General features: G+C 46.8%; 1 long non-coding RNA gene across 2 annotated transcripts; it reads right to left on the bottom strand.

Annotated features, from left to right (window-relative positions):
* Positions 1–3,729: 3,729 nt before the first annotated feature.
* LOC106999413 (uncharacterized) lies at positions 3,730–9,137 on the bottom strand. Of its 2 annotated transcripts, none has more exons than XR_001446243.3 (2): positions 9,032–9,137; positions 3,730–4,031 (listed from the first exon to the last, which is right to left on the bottom strand). It is a non-coding gene; the product is annotated as an uncharacterized LOC106999413 (long non-coding RNA). The 2 variants fall into 2 exon arrangements; XR_013409140.1 differs by lacking the exon at positions 9,032–9,137 and adding an exon at positions 5,962–6,047.
* Positions 9,138–17,420: the final 8,283 nt, after the last annotated feature.

Below are 17,420 nucleotides of genomic sequence, written 5' to 3' on the forward strand. Positions count from 1 at the left end.
CTCTACTAAAAATACGAAAACATTAGCATGGTGGCGTGCGCCTGTAATCCCAGCTACTCAGAGGCTGAGGCAGGAGAATCGCTTGAACCCGGAAGGTGGAGGTTGTAGCGAGCCAAGATCGCACCACTCCACTGCAGCCTGGGGGACAGAGCGAGACTCCCTCGCAAAAAAAAAAAAAAAAAAAAAAAAAACAGGTTCAAGCGATTTTCCTGCTTCAGCCTCCTGAGTAGCTGGAATTACAGGTGCGCGCCACCACGCCCAGCAAATTTTTGTATTTTTAGCAGAGACGAGGTTTCACCATGTTGGTCAGGCTGGTCTCGAACTTCTGACCTCATGATCTACCCACCTTGGCCTCCCAAAGTGCTGAGATTACAGGCATGAGCCACTGCGCCCGGCCAAAATTAAAATTTTTTTAAATCCACTGTGGATTCACAGATTGATGTTGAATATTGAAAGGCACATTTAAGAAAGCAGTAAAGTCCCGTGTTTGGGGAACCCTCTGCCCAGGCCTCTGAAGCAAAAAAGGTCCAAGGAAATTCGTGCTAAACTTTGCAGGACTTTAGCTGTGTGTGTGTGTGTGTGTGTGTGTGTGTGTGTGTGTGTGTATTTCACTCTGTCGCCCAGGCTGTAGTGCAGTGGTGCAATCATAGCTCACCACAGCCTCCATTTCCCCAGCTCAAGCAATCCTTCTGCTTCAGCCTCCCTAGTAGCTGGGACTACAGACATGCGCCACCATGCCCACCTGGACTTTAGCTTAATTCTCACAGACTTAGGAGAGACATGTACCATGCACAAGACCCCAGCGAAGGCCTGGGGTGTGATTGCTTGGCAATTAGCCCTGGCCCAGTGGCATTTCTGCTAATGTGGCTTGGAGAGTAACCTGCAACCCTAGGAGTGGATGGATAGGACTTTATGCCCAGCTCTTCCTCTTTCTATGAATGTCTCTATACCCAAAAGCTGGACAGAGTTATAGACCTTCCCCTTGTTGCTTGTGGGGACCTTGTGAACATGCACTATGTGCTGTTAACTTCTGAAAGAAATAGCACATAGGTGGCCGGGTGCGGTGGCTCACGCCTGTAATCCCAGCACTTTGGGAGGCTGAGGCAGGCGAATCACGAGTTCAGGAGATCGAGACCATCCTGGCTAACACGGTGAAACCCCGTCTCTACTGAAAAAATACAAAAAATTAGCCAGGCGTGGTGGCGCGCGCCTATAGTCCCAGTTACTCGGGAGACTGAGGCAGGAGAATGGCGTGAACCCGGGAGGCGGAGCTTGCAGTGAGCAGAGATCGCGCCACCGCACTCCAGCCTGGGCGACAGAGCAAGACTCCGTCTCAGAAAAAAAAAAAAGAAAGAAAAGAAACAGGACTGTATAAATCACATGGGTGAAATTTAATTATTTATATTACAATCTAGAAAATCAAGACTGTGAAGATGGCCCTAAGGTCAGCTGAAGGAAACGGGAATTGATTTCCTCATGAAGTCGTGGTGTGACAAACCCCTGGCCAGATGTGACCTGGCAAATGTCCACATCTGCATCAAAGAACCCACGCTGTCATCCTTTCATACGTAGAAAACAGATGAATAACGTGGCAAGGAGTGATTACATTAACTGTGGAACAGCTGCCTATCTGATGAATTGGAACGGGCAGCAGTATATGCAAGTTACATTTCAGAGTCAATGAGTTTTGATAATTGAGTTTATCCCTAGCAATGAGTACAGTTCTAGGAAGTCTAGATAAAAGCGTTATGGGTTCTGCTGGCTTAAGTGTTTCCTGAGCAAGGACCATTAGCTTTGTGTGACTTTTTTGGACTTTTTGTTGTCATTGCATCTGGGATAGAACGTCAGTGTTCTCTGGCCTCATTGCCACCCCACGGAATCCCTTTTTATTGTTTTTGTTTTTGTTTTTTGTTGTTGTTATTTTGAGACAGGGTCTCACTCTGTCTGCCAGGCTGGAGTGCAGTGGCATGATCTCAGCTCACTGCAACCTCTGCCTCCGGGTTCCAGTGATTCCCCTGCTTCAGCCTCCCGAGCAGCTGGGACTACAGGTGCACACCACCACACCCAGCTAATGTTTGTACTTTTAGTAGAGACGGGGTTTCTTCATGTTGGCCGGGCTGTTCTCAAACTCCTGGCCTCAGGTGATCCTCCCACCTTGGCCTCCCAAATGCTGGGATTACAAGCATGAACGACCTTGCCCGGCCCTAATCTCTTCTTATGAAGACAGCAGTCGTGTGGGATTAGAGCCCACCCTAATGGCCTCATTTTAACTTAATTACCTCTTGAAAGACCCTGTCTCCAAATAGAGTCACAATCTGAGGTACTAGGGATTACAATTCTTATGAATCATATGAATTCGGGGAACCATAGCATCAAGATTTATATTTACCTTATATATTCATGTTATAATATATACTATATATGTTAATATAACATACTTATGTTATAATTTATACTATATATTTATGCTATATAATATAACCATTATATAGATATTTAAAAATCATCTGTCAATCATGCAAAATAAATTTGATAGGCCCCAGGCATAGTGTGGAAGCGGAAGGAGTGAGAACAAGGTGAATCTGGAAGACCCGGCACATAGCGCTGTAAAATAGCACAGGTGCAGTAAGTGGAGAGCAAAAAAGGTGGTTGTAATTAAATGCTGACCGGGATGGTACAATCCCTAACTACTGCAGGAGCTCAGGGAAGGGAGAGAAACCAGTGGCCGGCGGAAAGTGTGGAAGACGCTTGTAGAGGGGTTGGACCTCAAAGTGTGTGGCGGTTGTAGGTAGGAGAATTGAGGGGGAGCTACCTTAATAAAGAGGTGCAGGCAGAACCACAAGGACTAGCTTCATAGCTGGAGCTCCAGTTTGCAAAGCTTTCTGTTTAAGATCTGGACAGGACTGCATTGCTGGGGTCTTCTCAGCCAAACTCATTAGCTTAGGAAGCCACTACTCAGGGCACAGTATTTAAATATGCAGGACTCTGCCCTTGCGTCTTAATTGATCCTGAAGAAATGCCCAGACGTAACGCTGAGAACCCCAGTCAGCAGGAAGAGCACTTCCTTCATTCAGTGACTTGGTATTTTGCATCTGCATCCTATTGGAACCCACTGGGCAACCTCTTACTGCCTCCGAAGCCCTCCTAGGAACTTAAAAACACCAGCCCCGGACGGGGGAGAAAGGTGGCGCCCCGCGGTGGGAGCAGTCACAGGAACCTGCCACCCGCTGTCGGGTACATGGCTGTGCGTGTTTCAATGGGACTGACTTTTTTTTTTTTTTTTACTTATTTTTAAACAACCTCAAATAACAATCTAGAAAAGCCAGACTCCAGAGAACAATGAGAAAATGTAGAGAAGCCAAATATAAAAATATGTGCATATTGCACATGCAAAAAAATAAAACAAAATAAAAAAATCAATTCACTTGCACAGATTACAAGTGGAAATTCCCAGAGGGATGAGTAGATTTTGGAAGAGAAAAAGAGATTATATTTTATGAGAAGAGATACAATAACCATTCTCTTCCCATAAAACAAGTGATGGAAGATTGTCTCTGCTTCATAGATATACACCGCACATTTTCGGGATAATACTAACAGGAAATCAATAGGATCTTTTATATGTGAAAAGACATTATCTCTCTGGACTCCCAGCACGGCTAATCAGGCTACAGAAGATCTTCACGAAAACTTGCCACTGGCCATTAATCTCGGTCCTGGGACAGTAAGTAGCCTGCAAATCCAGATCTTTGTTTATTTTTAAATTATCCTTATTATTTATTTATTTTTTTATGGGGGAGATAATCGCGTTCAAAGCGTCACCCTCCATTAGAGCCACAGAGCCTCCAGATGACACTCCGTGACAAGTGGCTCCACGGCAGACCAGATGCTCCGGAGAGCCCCTCCTGTCCACGTCCACGCTGGGTGATGGCCATGTCATTAGCCACTAGAAGCTTTATCTGGGTATAATTGGATAGCTATGACAGGCTCAGTGGGATTTATGGGATCTCCTGGTTTTTGCCTTTATTGATCTGAAATAGAACCAAAGTTAATATTAGCAAAAAACACTTTGTGCTGGGGTCATTTACCCATGAAAGGCTTTGATGACTGGTGGCTTTGAACATTTAGTATACAAGTGTTCTTGGCCAGCTCCAGGTCATGAGTCTAATGATGGCCAACAGACTACATATTCTGGCCCTCCCTCGGGAGTGTCTAACCACTGTCCTGGTAAGACCCTTTCTTTTTCCAAGAAACCTTAATCATCACAGGGTATAGAGCCCATTAGTATCAAGTTTGGATTTAGCACTGGCTCTGCCCTGGCATTAGTTTGCTCTGGCTGCCCTAACCAAGTACCAAAGTCTGGGTGGCTTAAAACAACAGAAATCTCAGTGGGGCAAAGTGGTTCATGCCTGTAATCCCAGCACTTTGGGAGGCCAAGGTGGGAGGATCACTTGAGGCCAGGATCACTTGAGTCTGGGCAACATAGTGAAACCCCCATCTCCAAGAAAAATACAAAACACACACACACACACACACAAATTATAGGCATAGTGGTATGTGCCTGTAGTCCCTGCTACTTGGGAGGCTGAGGTGGGAGCATTGCTTGAGCCCAGGAGGTCAAGGCTGCAGTGAGCCAGGATCATGCCACTCTATCCAGCCTGGATGACAGAGACTGTCTCTAATAAATATACATATATATATATATATATATATATATATATATATATATGCACACACACACACATATATATATATATCTCTTCTCTCATTGTTCTGGAGGCTTGAAATCTAAACCCAGGCATCCCCAAGGCCATGCTTTCCTTGGTGGCTGTAAGGGAGGATCCTTCCTTGTCTTTGCAGCTTGCAGAGGTTGCCTTGACATCCCTCAACTTGAAGACGCATCATCATGCCCAAAAGGTGGCCGTCTCCTCCCCGTGTCTTCACATCATCTTCCCTCTGTGTGCACCCGTGTCCAAACTTCCCCTTCTTTAAAAGGACACCAAGGCCGGGCACGGTGGCTCACGCCTGTAATCCCAGCACTTTGGGAGGCCGAGGCAGGCGCATCACAAGGTCAAGAGATTGAGACCATTCTGGCCAACATGGTGAAACCACGTGTCTACTAAAAACACAAAAATTAGCTGGGTGTGGTGACAGGTGCCTGTAGTCCCAGTCACTCGGGAGGCAAAGGCAGGAGAATCGCTTGAACCCAGGAGGTAGAGGTTGCAGTGAGCCGAGATGACGCCACTGCACTGCAGCCTCGCCACAGAGCAAGACTCCATCTCAAAAAAAAAAAAAAAAAAAAAAAAAGACACCAGTCATATTGGATTAGGACCCACCCTAATGATTTCTTTCTTTTTTTTTTTTTTTTTGAGACAAAGTTTCACTCTTGCTGCCCAGGCTAGAGTGCAGTGGTGTAATCTTGGCTCACTGCAACCTCTACCTCCCAGGTTTAACTGGTTCTCCTGCCTCAGCCTCCCGAGTAGCTGGGACTACAGGCATGAGCCACTGTGCCCAGCCTAACGATTTCAATTAAATTACTTCAAAGGCTCTATCTCCAAATACAGACACATTCTGAGGTCCTGGGCATAGGACTTGCCTTCAACATATGAACTGGGGGGGGACCCAATTCAACCCAAAACAGCCCTCAAAAGACTTCCCTCTTAATAAATGCAGACTAGATCATTCCTAACACCATCAGCGTAGATCAGGGGTTCTCAGCCTCGGCACAGTTGACATCTGTCCAGATAATTGTTTGTTATGGGAAGCTTTCCAGAACATGACATAGGGTATTTATTAATAGCAGGATCTCAGGCCTCTACCCGCTAGATGCCAGTCACACCTCTCCCCTCCCTTGTAAGAACGAAAAATGTCCCCATTTATTCATTTATTGCCAAATGTCCCCTGCAAGGGGAAGAGCGCCCCCAGTGGAGAGCCACTGAATTAAGTGAAACGTAGGCCGACCTTAGAGAAGCATCGCAAGGGGACTGAGCACAGATGAAGAGGTTCGACCGCTCACACAGCAGGCAGTGAATCTTCCCTAAAAGCGGCGGATCCTGAGGAACCACCTAAATGTCCAGATTCCTTCATGAATTTCAAGAGTAGTTATTGTGCCGGGTGCGGTGGCTCACGACTGTAATCCCAGCACTTTGGGAGGCCGAGGCGGGCGAATCACGAGGTCAGGAGGTCGAGACCATCCTGGCTAACACAGTGAAACCCCATCTCTACTAAAAACTTCAAAAAATTAGCCGGGCGTGGTGGCGGGCGCCTGTAGTTCCAGGTACTCGGGAGGCTGAGGCAGGAGAATGGCGTGAACCCGGGAGGCGGAGCTTGCAGTGAGCCGAGATCGCGCCACTGTACTCCAGCCTGGGCGACAGAGCGAGACTCCGTCTCAGGAAAAAAAAAAAAAAAAAAAAAAAGAGTAGTTATTGTGTGCCAAGTGTACATCAGGCGCTGATCTGGGCACTGGAGGAAAAAAGAGAACAAGACATTTTATTTTTATTTATTTTTTTGGTTTATTTATTTATTTATATTTTTGAGACGGAGTCTCACTCTGTCACCCAGGCTGGTGTGCAGTGACACAATCTCGGCTCACTACAACCTCTGCCTCCCAGGTTCAAGCAATTCTCCTGCTTCAGCCACCTGAGTAGCTGGGATTACAGGCGCCCGCCACCATGCCCGGCTCATTTCGTATTTTTAGTAGAGATGGGATTTCGCCATGTTGACCAGGCTGGTCTTGAACTCCTGACCTCAGGTGATCCACCTGCCTCGGCCTCCCAAAGTGCTAGGATTACAGGTGTGAGCCACCATGCCTGGCTGAGAACAAGACATTTTAAAACCCCTGCCTTAAATATCATACATTTGAGTGGAGAAGACTGAAAATAAATAAGATAAATAAAATATGTAGAATGCTGGATCGTCATATGTGTGAATGTGGAAAAAAAAAAAAAAAAGGAAGCCAGGAGGATAAGAAGTGCTGGGAGGATAATACTGAGATTTGTGTGTGTGTGTATTAGATGGAGTCTTGCTCTGTTGCCCAGGTTGGAGTGCAGTGACACAACCTTGGCTCACTGCAACCTCTGCCTCCCAGGTTCAAGCGATTCTCATGCCTCAGCCTCCGAGTAGCTGTGATTACAGGTGTGCACCACCATGCCCAGCTAATTTTTGTATTTTTAGGAGCAATAGGGTTTCGCCATGTTGGCCAGGCTGGTCTCAAACTCCTGAGTTCAAGCAATCTGCCTGCCTTGGCCTCCCAAAGTGCTGGGATTACAGGCGTGAACCACCACGCCCAACCTGGGATGCTGAGATTTTCCAGGGTGGCCTGGGCAGGGCTCACTGAGATATGGGGACAGGCTGAGAATGGGGGAGTGGGCACTGAATCATGTGGATTCAGGAAGAGCATCGTAGCGGGAGGGAATAGCCAGGGCAAAGGCCCTGAGGCAGGAGCATCCCTGGGGAGTCTGAGGAACGGAAGGAGGCCTGTGGGGCTGAGGCAGCGTCGACAACAGGGAGAGGGTGGCTGATAGAATCAGTGAGGGAGGGGCGGGAGACAGATGATGGAGGGCTTTCGGGTCATGGCAGAGACAGGCTGGGACCCCGAGAGTTATGAGGAGCCAGTGGAGCTCCTATGTGTGTGGGGGTGGGGGTGCGGGAGGTGGGCAGTAAATCATCCAACATTTAGCAGGATTCCTCTAACAAGGGGCTGAAGAAGTGCCAGGGCAGAAGTCCAGCTATGTGACTATTACTACATCCAAGAGAGAAACAGGGATCCACGGACTAGCGCGGTGGGTGGCGTGAGGTGCGGGGAGATCCTAGATGGATGTGTTTGACGGCAGTGCCAACAAGATTCGCTGATGTGCCAGGCATGGGCTCTGAGAGAGCGGGAAGGTCTCTGGCTTCAGCAAATGGAAGACAGAGCCGCGATTAATTGAAATGAGGAGTCAGCAGAAGCAGCAGGTTTGGAAGGAATATCAGAATGTTTGCTGTTTGTTTTCATTGGGGTAAAACAGACATAACATAAAATGTACTAGTTTAGCCACTGTGAAGGGCGCAGTTCTGTGGCCATTAGTACATTCACATTGTTGTGCAGCCGTCATCACCACCCATCTCCAGAACCAGGGCATGAAGCCAGGGCACTTCAACACTGAGTTCCATAGTGGAGCTGGGTTCAAGTTGGCCTAAAGATAGCGTTACAGCTGGCTGGGCGCAGTGGCTCATGCCTGTAATCCCAGCACTTTGGGGGGCCGAGGCGGGTGGATCACCTGAGGTCAGGAGTTCAAGACCAGCCTGGCCAACATGGTGAAACCCCGTCTCTACAAAAATACAAATATTAGCCGGACCTGGTGTCGGGCGCCTGTAGTCCCAGCTACTTGAGAGGCTGAGGCGGAAGAATCAGTTCAACTCAAGAGAGGGAGGTTGCAGTGAGCCAAGATCGCGCCACTGTGCTCCCAAGACTCCATCTAAAAAAATAAAATAAAATAAAATAAAGATAGGGTTATCAGATGTCCCTCTTCTCCAGGGACAGACCAGATTCTAGCCATTGCCCTATAATTGATAGTGGCTCTTCTCAGTCTGAAAAGTGTTCTAGTCTGGGTGATAATATGGCCACCCCACTTAGGACTTTGAAGTAAGAACTCCCAGGCAGCATCTCTTGTAAAGTAAAGATGCAGAGTTTCAGGATTCAGAACCTCCACCTGGGTTCCTCCACCAGGGGCACATCTCAGTTACTTGGACCCAGTTCAAGGCTGGGTGAAGGCCTGTTTTTGCCAGTGACTAAACAACCTTGGAAAAGTCTGTGCACATCGGCCGCTATGTCCTTGGTTCTGGCAGGAAGCAAATGTAAACTCCTGGTCGTGAGGGCAACCGCATAGCCTTGGGTCTCCTTTCCTGCTCCACTCACTGGTTCTGACACACTAAACAAATGATAAGCCTAGATTGCTAGTCTTTGGCTGTGATATCTCCTGCTAGAATTTCCATCTCTCCCACAGCCTACCCTGTGGGACCATCTGCTTCTTTACAGCAAATCTCACCTCACCTGTTGACATTTACATGCACATGCCAAAACTAAGAGAAAGCCTGAAGAATGTGGGACATGAGGAGCTGGGATGTCCCTGGGTCACTCCACGCTTCGTGAGTCAGGCAGGCTGGAATATGGTTGACAATCAGGGAGTTATAGATACACATTCCAAAGTCCCCAGTGACATGTTCAGAATGAACGTAACTCCATGACAGGCAAAAACAACAGCCCTTGTTTAATTCTGAAGTTTACATGCACATTGGCACTGTTCTATCCAACCTTTTGTTTCCATGGAAACCATTTATGATACCACAAAAAGAGGATTCTGACCAAAGTAAGGAAGGAATAGCAGCAATGGAAACTAGCTTTCAAATGAGCTTCAGGTAGAGGGACAGACATGGAAAAAAAAAACAAAACAAAACAAGGAGTCTGATATGGTTTGGATTTGTGGCCCTGCCAAAATCTCATGTCAAATTATAATCCTCAATGTTGGAAGAGGGGCCTGGCAGGAGGTGATTGGATCATGGGGGCAAACTTCCCCTTGCTATTCTCATGATAGTGAGTGAGTTCTCGTGAGATCTGGTTGTTTGAAAGTGTGCAGCACCTCCCGCTTCGCTCTCTCTTCCTCCTGCTACAGCCACATGGGATGTGTGTGTTTCCCCTCCGCCTTCTACCGTGATTGTAAGTTTCCTGAGGCCTCCCAACCACACTTCCTGTACAGTCTGTGGAACCGTGAGCCAATTTAACCTCTTTCTTTATAAATGACCCAGGCTCAGGTAGTTCTTTACAGCAATGCAAGAACAGACGAGGATAGGCACAGTGGCTCGTGCCTGTAATCACAGCACTTTGGGAGGCCGAGGCGGGCGGATCACGAGGTAAGGAGTTCGAGACCTGTCTCTACTAAAAATGCAAAAATTAGCCAGGCATGGTGGCACATGTCTGTAGTCCCAGCTACTTGGGAGGCCAAGGCAGGAGAATTACTTGGACCCGGGAGGTGGAGGTTGCAGTGAGCCAAGATTGTGCCACCACACTCCAGCCTGGGCAACGAGCGAGACTCCATCTCAAAAAAAAAGAAAAAGAAAAAAAGAAAACAATTTCACATTCTGAGCACCAAATGGGAAACCCCATAGGTCTTGAAGCTTTGGCCAATTTTGGAAAAATGCATGAGCCGTTCCTACCACTCCAAGACCTGGGCACGGCAGGGAATCTGGGGCGTTGCTATGGTGATTCTAAACCTTGAAACTTTTGTCTTTTCATATTGTTTGCAAGGAACTAGTTATTCAAACCTCATATGAAATGCAGGAATCCAACAGCTAGGCAGTTTCTAGAGTAAGCTCATTGCTTGGAGTGAGAACTCCCCTCTGCCTTCATTGGAGAAACAGCATCTGTGACGTTCTTGGGGTTCTCCCAAATGACCACCATACTAGGCTTAGCAACAACCTGAAACTTTCACTATAATCAGACATATTTGAGAGGGAGGAGGACAGACGAGATAGAAGAGAAATGCTCCAATACCACCCTCCACCACTCCTATTCCGCAGAAATTTTGAAAATGCTTGAAGAAGGCCAGACACAATGGCTCACGCCTATAATCCCAGCATTTATAGAGGTTGAGGCAGGCGGATTACTTGAGCTCAGAAGTTCGAGATCAGCCTGGGCAACATGGTGAGAACCTGCCTCTATAATTAAAAAAAGGAAAAAAAAAAAAAAGAGGCCCGGCACAGTGGCTCAAGCCTGTAATCCCAGCACCTCAGGAGGCCAAAGCAGGTGGATCACCTGAGGTCAGGGGTTCAAAACCAGCCTGGCCAACATGGCAAAGCCCTATCTCTATTAAAAATACAAAATTCAGCTGGTGTTGTGGTGTGTGCCTGTAATCCCAGCTACACAGGAGACTAAGGCAGGAGAATTGCTTGAATCCGGGAGGCAGAGGTTTCAGTGAGCCAAGATCGTGCCCCTGCACTCCAGCCTGGGCCACGGAGCGAAACTCCATCTCAAAAAATAAATAAATAAATAATAAAAATAAATAAATTTAAAAAAAGAAAGAAAATGCTTGAGGCTGGGTGTGGTGGCTCACACCTGTAATCCCAGTAACATGGGAGGCCTGAGGTGGAAGAGGATCACTTGAGGCCAGGAGTTCAAGACCAGCTGCCGCTACCTAGTGAGACTTCATCTTTATTTAAAAATTAAATAAAAATTTTAACAACAAAACTCTTGACTCTACAAAGATACTGTTGGTAACACGGACAGTGAGTGAAAAGCCTCTGTATGAACAGCTGTCATGATTGGCATGACTCTGTCATGCACATCTCTGGTTACAAGGAGCTGCAGAGGGCCAGGCGGCAGGTGAACGCTTGTTTCTCCAGGAAGCAACAAACTTGGAGAAGGCGTGGCTTTTGTTGAATCTTCCTGGAGCTGTCATGCAAGAAAGCCTGGGAAAGGGAAGATCTGAGTAAGTTCAGTCTGGACAGGATTTTGGCTGCAGATTCTCTTGGTAATTTCCTTTTTACATGAAGTAAAACCCTGAGCGACTTTCCTCATGTTAATACATCCATCACCTTCTCGATCCAGCATCCCGCTTCCAGTAGCGTGCTGGGGCCTCTTGTAGCATGCTGAGGTCTGAACACATGGTCTGACTTTGCAGTCGTGGCACTGAGCTCCTGAAAACCTACTGAAAAGGAGGATGCGGAGGAAAACCCTCTCCTTGATGGTGTCCCACATGGCAGAAACAGCCTTTGCTCCTAGAATACTTTCAGGCCCAGGATCAGCTTCACAATGAAAAACCAAGACTAGGCCCAGGCACAGTGGCTGAAGCCTGTAATCCCAACACTTCGGGTGGCCAAGGCAGGCAGATGGCTTGAGCCCAGAAGTTTGAGACCAGCCTGGCCAACATAGCAAGACCCTGTCTCTACACAAAATATAAAAATTAGCCAGGCGTGGAGGCATGTGCCTGTAGTCCCAGCTACTCAGGAGGCTGAGATGGGAGGATTGCTTGAGCCCAGGAGGTGGAGGCTGCAGTGAGCCAAGATCCCACCATTGCACTCCAGCCTGACAGAGTGACAGACACACTGTCTCAAAATAAAAAAATACAAAAAGATAAACCAGGACTGGGAAAACAGAGCTAAGGTGGTATGTCCACTTGTGAGCCTTCTGGAAGGCTGTGCACTTTTGAAAAGAACCAGAGAAGCCAGGCACGGTGGCTCACGTCTGTAATCCCAGCACTTTGGGAGGCCAAGGCGGGCGGGTCACCTGAGGTCAGGAGTTCAAGACCAGCCTGGCTAACATGGTGAAACTGTTTCTACTTTAAAAAAATACAAAAAACATAGCCGGGAACGGGCGTGGTGGCTCACACCTGTAATCCCAGCACTTTGGGAGGCCGAGGCAGGTGGATCATGAGGTCAGGAGTTCAAGACCAGCCTGGCCAACATGGTGAAACCCCGTCTTTACTGAAAATACAAAAAATTAGCCAGGCACGGTGGCAGTCACCTGTAATCCCACCTACTCGAAAGGCTGAGGCAGGAGAACTGCTTTAACCCAGGAGGCAGAGGTTGCAGTGAGCCGAGATCACACCATTGCACTCCAGCCCGGACGACAGTATGAGACTCAGTCTCAAAAAAAAAAAAAAAAAATAGCCAGACGCAGTGGTGTGCGCCTGTAATTCCAGCTACTAGGGAGGCTGAGGCTGGAGAATTGCTTGAACCCAGGAGGCAGAGGTTGCACCGAGCCGAGATGGTGCCATTGCATTCTAGCTTGGGCAACAAAAGTGAAATTCTGTCTCAAAAGAAAAGAAAAGAACCAGAGAATCAAACACATTGTCCACAAAACAGCCCTGCCTCTGCACAAGCAGATGATGGGGGCGCCATTTTCCTGAAACCTTTCCCGTTCCTGTTCTAAACCTTCAAGTGCAGTTTCTTTGTACACTTCTGTTCATTGGGACCACAAGTCTGCCCTCTGCTGGTTAAGGGACATGCAAGCATTATTACAACTCGGAAGGGGACCAGTGTTGTGGCCCCTTAACTGACATTTTTCCCAGAGGGGCAGTGATGTAGGCAGTAATGTACTTACCTCCTAACTCATAGAGACTTTATCTTAGAGTCAGAGCTGTTGAGTGGCCGATAAAACATTCTCTACCTTCATGGGTCACAGATAACATCTACACGCCGCATATCCAGGGAATTCTAAAGCTGGTGTTATCACGACTATGGCTAAAAGTCCTCTGAAACATCATCATATAAGTTAATCTAAAAGAGAAAACATAAATAAACCAAGGAAACACAAAAACAGTCATTGAAAGATACAAACCTGAGTCTGAATCCTGGTCTTTCTATTTACTAGCTCCATGAGCAAACGAGTACTCAATTTCTGTGTTTTGTTTTGTTTATTTTAGATACGGTCTGACTCTGCTGCCTAGGCTGGAGTGCAGTGGGGCGATCTCAGCTCACTGCAACCTCTACCTCCTGAGCTCAAGGGATCCTCCCACCTCAGCCTCCCAAGTAGCTGGGACTACACTCAAGCGCTACCACGCCTGGCTAAGTTTGTATTTTTTGTAGAGACGGGGCTTTGCCATGTTTCCCAAACTGGTCTTGAACTCCTGGGCTTGAGCAATCTGTCCACCTCAGCCTCCCAAAGTGCTGGGATTACAGGCATAAGCCACTTCACCCTGTTATTCAACTTCTCTAAACCCCAGTTTCCTTAACTGTAAAATGAGGCTGTTTATAATTACATCAGATAATTGTTGAAAAAACTAAATCAGATCATTAATCAGGTAGCACAGTGCAGTGTCTGGCACATTGTAAACATCCTTTAAATTAGGGGTGTCCAGTCTTTTGGCTTCCCTGGGCCACACTGGAAGAACTGTCTTGGGCCACATATAAAATACACTAAACACTAACAATAGCTGATGAGCTTCAGAAAAAAAAAAAAAAAGGGCCAGGCACGGTGGCTTACGGCTGTAATCCCAGCACTTTGGGAGGCCAAGGCAGGCAGATCACCTGAGGTCAGGAGTTTGAGACCAGCCTGGCCAAGATGGTGAAACCCCGTCTCTACTAAAAATACAAAAATTAGCCAGGTTTGGTGGCACATGCCTGTAGTCCCAGCTATTCAGGAGGCTGAGGCAGGAACATCACTTGAACCCAGGAAGCAGGGATTGCAGTGAGCCAAGGTCATAGCACTGCACTCCAGCCTGGGCAACAGAGTGAGACTCCATCTCAAAAAAAAAAAAAACAGTGAAGAAATCTCATAATGTTTTAAGAAAGTTTACGAATGTGTGTTGGACCACATTCAAAGCCGTCCTGGGCTGCATGCAGCCCACGGGCCACGGGTTGGACAAGCTTGCTTTAAATATTAGCTTAAATATTTTTCTTTTTCAATTCATTTTATTCTGGAAGCTGGAAATCTTTGCTCAGAGTGGCGCAGTAGGAAAAGCCAGTGTTGGAGAAGAGAAGTGTGTATTGAGACCGACAGCTTCGTCACCAATGGTCCTCAACTAGGGGCAATTTTGTGTGCCTAGGGGGTTTTGGCAATGTCTGGAGACATTTTTTGGCTGCCATAACCGGGTACTGGTGCTACTAGAATCTAATGAGTAGAAGCCAGGCATGCTGCTAAATATCCTTCAATGCATAGATCGGTTCCTACAACAAGGACTTATCCAGCCCAAAATGTCAATAGTCCTGAGATTGGGAACCCTCTCCGGCCTCACAAGAAGCGTCTTCAGCTTTAACATTGAAGACCTGAGTCTTTGGCCGGCCACTGTATACAATCAAAGCTGTGCTTCTCTAAAGATGAAAACTCATTTAGTAATGCCAGCTATGAGCACTGTGAACAGGTATGGCACTGAGCAATGGTGACTGCTGAGTTCCAGAACTTTCTATCTCTTGCTAGCCAGTAGCATTTCCACTTACAGCTTGGCTTTCCAAATGACAATAAAAATAGAAGCAAAGTCTCTGGATTCAAAAGCCACCCAAAGTCAAGGGGTCAAGACTCCATATATATACATTTTTTAAAGTCATAATAAAATTCACATAAAACTTACCATCTTGACCATTCTTAAATGTACAGTTCAGTAACACTAAGTACATTCACATTGTTGTGAAATCAATATCCAGAACTCTCATCTTGCAAAACTGAAACCCTATACCCACTAGACAAAAACACCTCCATTTTCCACCCCCAGGGACTCTTCATATTTTCATAAAATAAAATACTCACAGAAAAACAAATTGAAACAAAACAAAACACAAACCGACCAACAAAAACCCAGAAGTTTTTTTGTTTTTGGGTTTTTTTGAGACAGAGTCTTGCTTCGTCACCTAGGCTGGAGTGCAATGGTGCCATCATAGCCCACTGTAGCCTCATCCGCCTGGACTCAAGCGATCCTCTCATCTCAGCATCCCAAGTAGCTGGGACTATAGGCACATGCCACCACACCCGGCTAATTTTAAAACATTTTTTGTAGAGATGGGGTTTCACTATGTTACTCAGGCTGGTCTCAAACTCCTGGGCTCAAACGTCCCGAGTAGCTGAGATTACAGGTGCACACTACCATGCCCAGCTAATTTTTATATTTTCAGTAGAGGCGAGGTTTCACTATGTTGGCCAGGCTGGTCTCGAACTCCTAACCTCGGGTATTCCGCCCACCTTGGCCTCCAAAAGTGCTGAGATTACGGGCATGAGCCACCATGCCCAGCCACAAAATATTTTTAAAAATTATCTGGGCACGGTAGTGCATGCCTGTAGTCCGAGCTACTTGGGAGGCTGAGGTGGGGGCATTGCTTGAGCCCAGGATTTGGAGGCTGCAGTTAGCTATGATCATGCCACTGCACTCCAGCCTGTGTGACAGAGCAAGACCCAGTCACTAAAAATACAAATTAAAAAATAAATAAATAAAAGGGGCCCTGAAGAGGCCCCTCAGCCCTTCTGCCATATGAGGAAACAGGGAAAAGATAGGCGTAAACCAAGCAGCCAGCCCTCACCAGACACCACATCTGCCGGCGCCACGGTCTCGGAGTTGTCCAGCCTCCAGAACTGTGAGAAGTAAATGTTTGTTGTTGAAGGCACCCAATCTATAGTCTTTGGTTGTGGTAGCCCAAATGGACTAAGACAGGAAGCTTACCAAATGGCAGAGCCATGTGCCTCCCGAGATCAGCGATGCTGAGGAGAAGGCTGATCTACCCCAGTTCAGGAAGAGGGACTTAGGGCTTTCCTTGGCAATGTTCTGCTCCTGGGGGGTCCTTGGTACTCAGATCTGAACTCTGTTACTCTGCCTATCAGTGAATGAAAACATCTCCTGGCTTCTCCAGTTCCATCATTTTTTTTTGTTTCCAGCTCTTTCTCTCCTCCCAGTTTTAGCATAAAGTAGTCCCCTCTTATCCACGGGGATATGTTCCAAGATCCCCAGAGGATGCCGGAAACCTCAGATAGTACCCATCCCTATGTATATTGTTTTTTCCTACAGACTACATGCCTATGATAAAGTTTAATTTATATATTAGGCACAGTAAGAAATTAACAATAAGTAATAATGAATAGGACAATTATAACAATGTGCCAGCATCACTACCCTTGCAAGTTGGGGCCAATGTTAAGTACTATAAGGGTTTCTTGAACACAAGCACGGTGATACCACGACAGTAGCTCTGACAACCAAGATGGCTAAGTGACTAGCCAGCAGGAAGAGCCTGGATGCGTTGGACAAAGGGAGGGTTCACGTTGCAGACAGGATCAAGCTTACAGCAAGAGATCTCATCACGCTGCCCAGAATGGTACACAGCTTAAAACTCATGGATTATTTCTAGAATTTCCCATTTAATATATATTTCTTTTCTTTGATGTTTTTTAAGACAAGGTCTCACTCCATTACCCAGGCTGGAATGCAGTGGTACCATCAGAGATCACTGCAGCCTCCACCTCCTGGGCATAAGCCATCCTCCCACCTAAGCCTCCCAAGCAGCTGAGACTACGAGTGCATGCCACCACACCTGGCTAATTTTTGTATTTTTTGCAGAGACAAGGTTTTGCCATGTTACCTAGGCCAGTCTTGAACTCTTGGACTCAAGGGATCCATTTACTTCAACTTTCCAAAGTGCTGGAATTACAGGCATGAGCCACCATGCTCGGCCCATTTAATGTTTTCAAACTGCAGTTGATCACGGATAACTGAAACCTCAGAGGGTGAAACGGTGGATGAGGGGTATCTATGTACATTAAATACATTCCTTCAGGAACATGCCCAAAGAACTGATTGTATGCTAGGCTCACAATGCTGCTGGAACTGCTGGAAATAGAAATATTTCAACCACTTTTCTCAAGGTGTTTACAGTCTAATAAGAAAATAAATTTAGTTTTTTGTTTGTTTTTGTTTTTGTTTTTTTGAGACAAGTTCTCACTTTGTCTCTGGCTGGAGTGCAGTGGC

Source organism: Macaca mulatta, chromosome 1, assembly GCF_049350105.2.
Source record: "Macaca mulatta isolate MMU2019108-1 chromosome 1, T2T-MMU8v2.0, whole genome shotgun sequence".
Lineage (NCBI taxonomy): Eukaryota > Metazoa > Chordata > Mammalia > Primates > Cercopithecidae > Macaca > Macaca mulatta.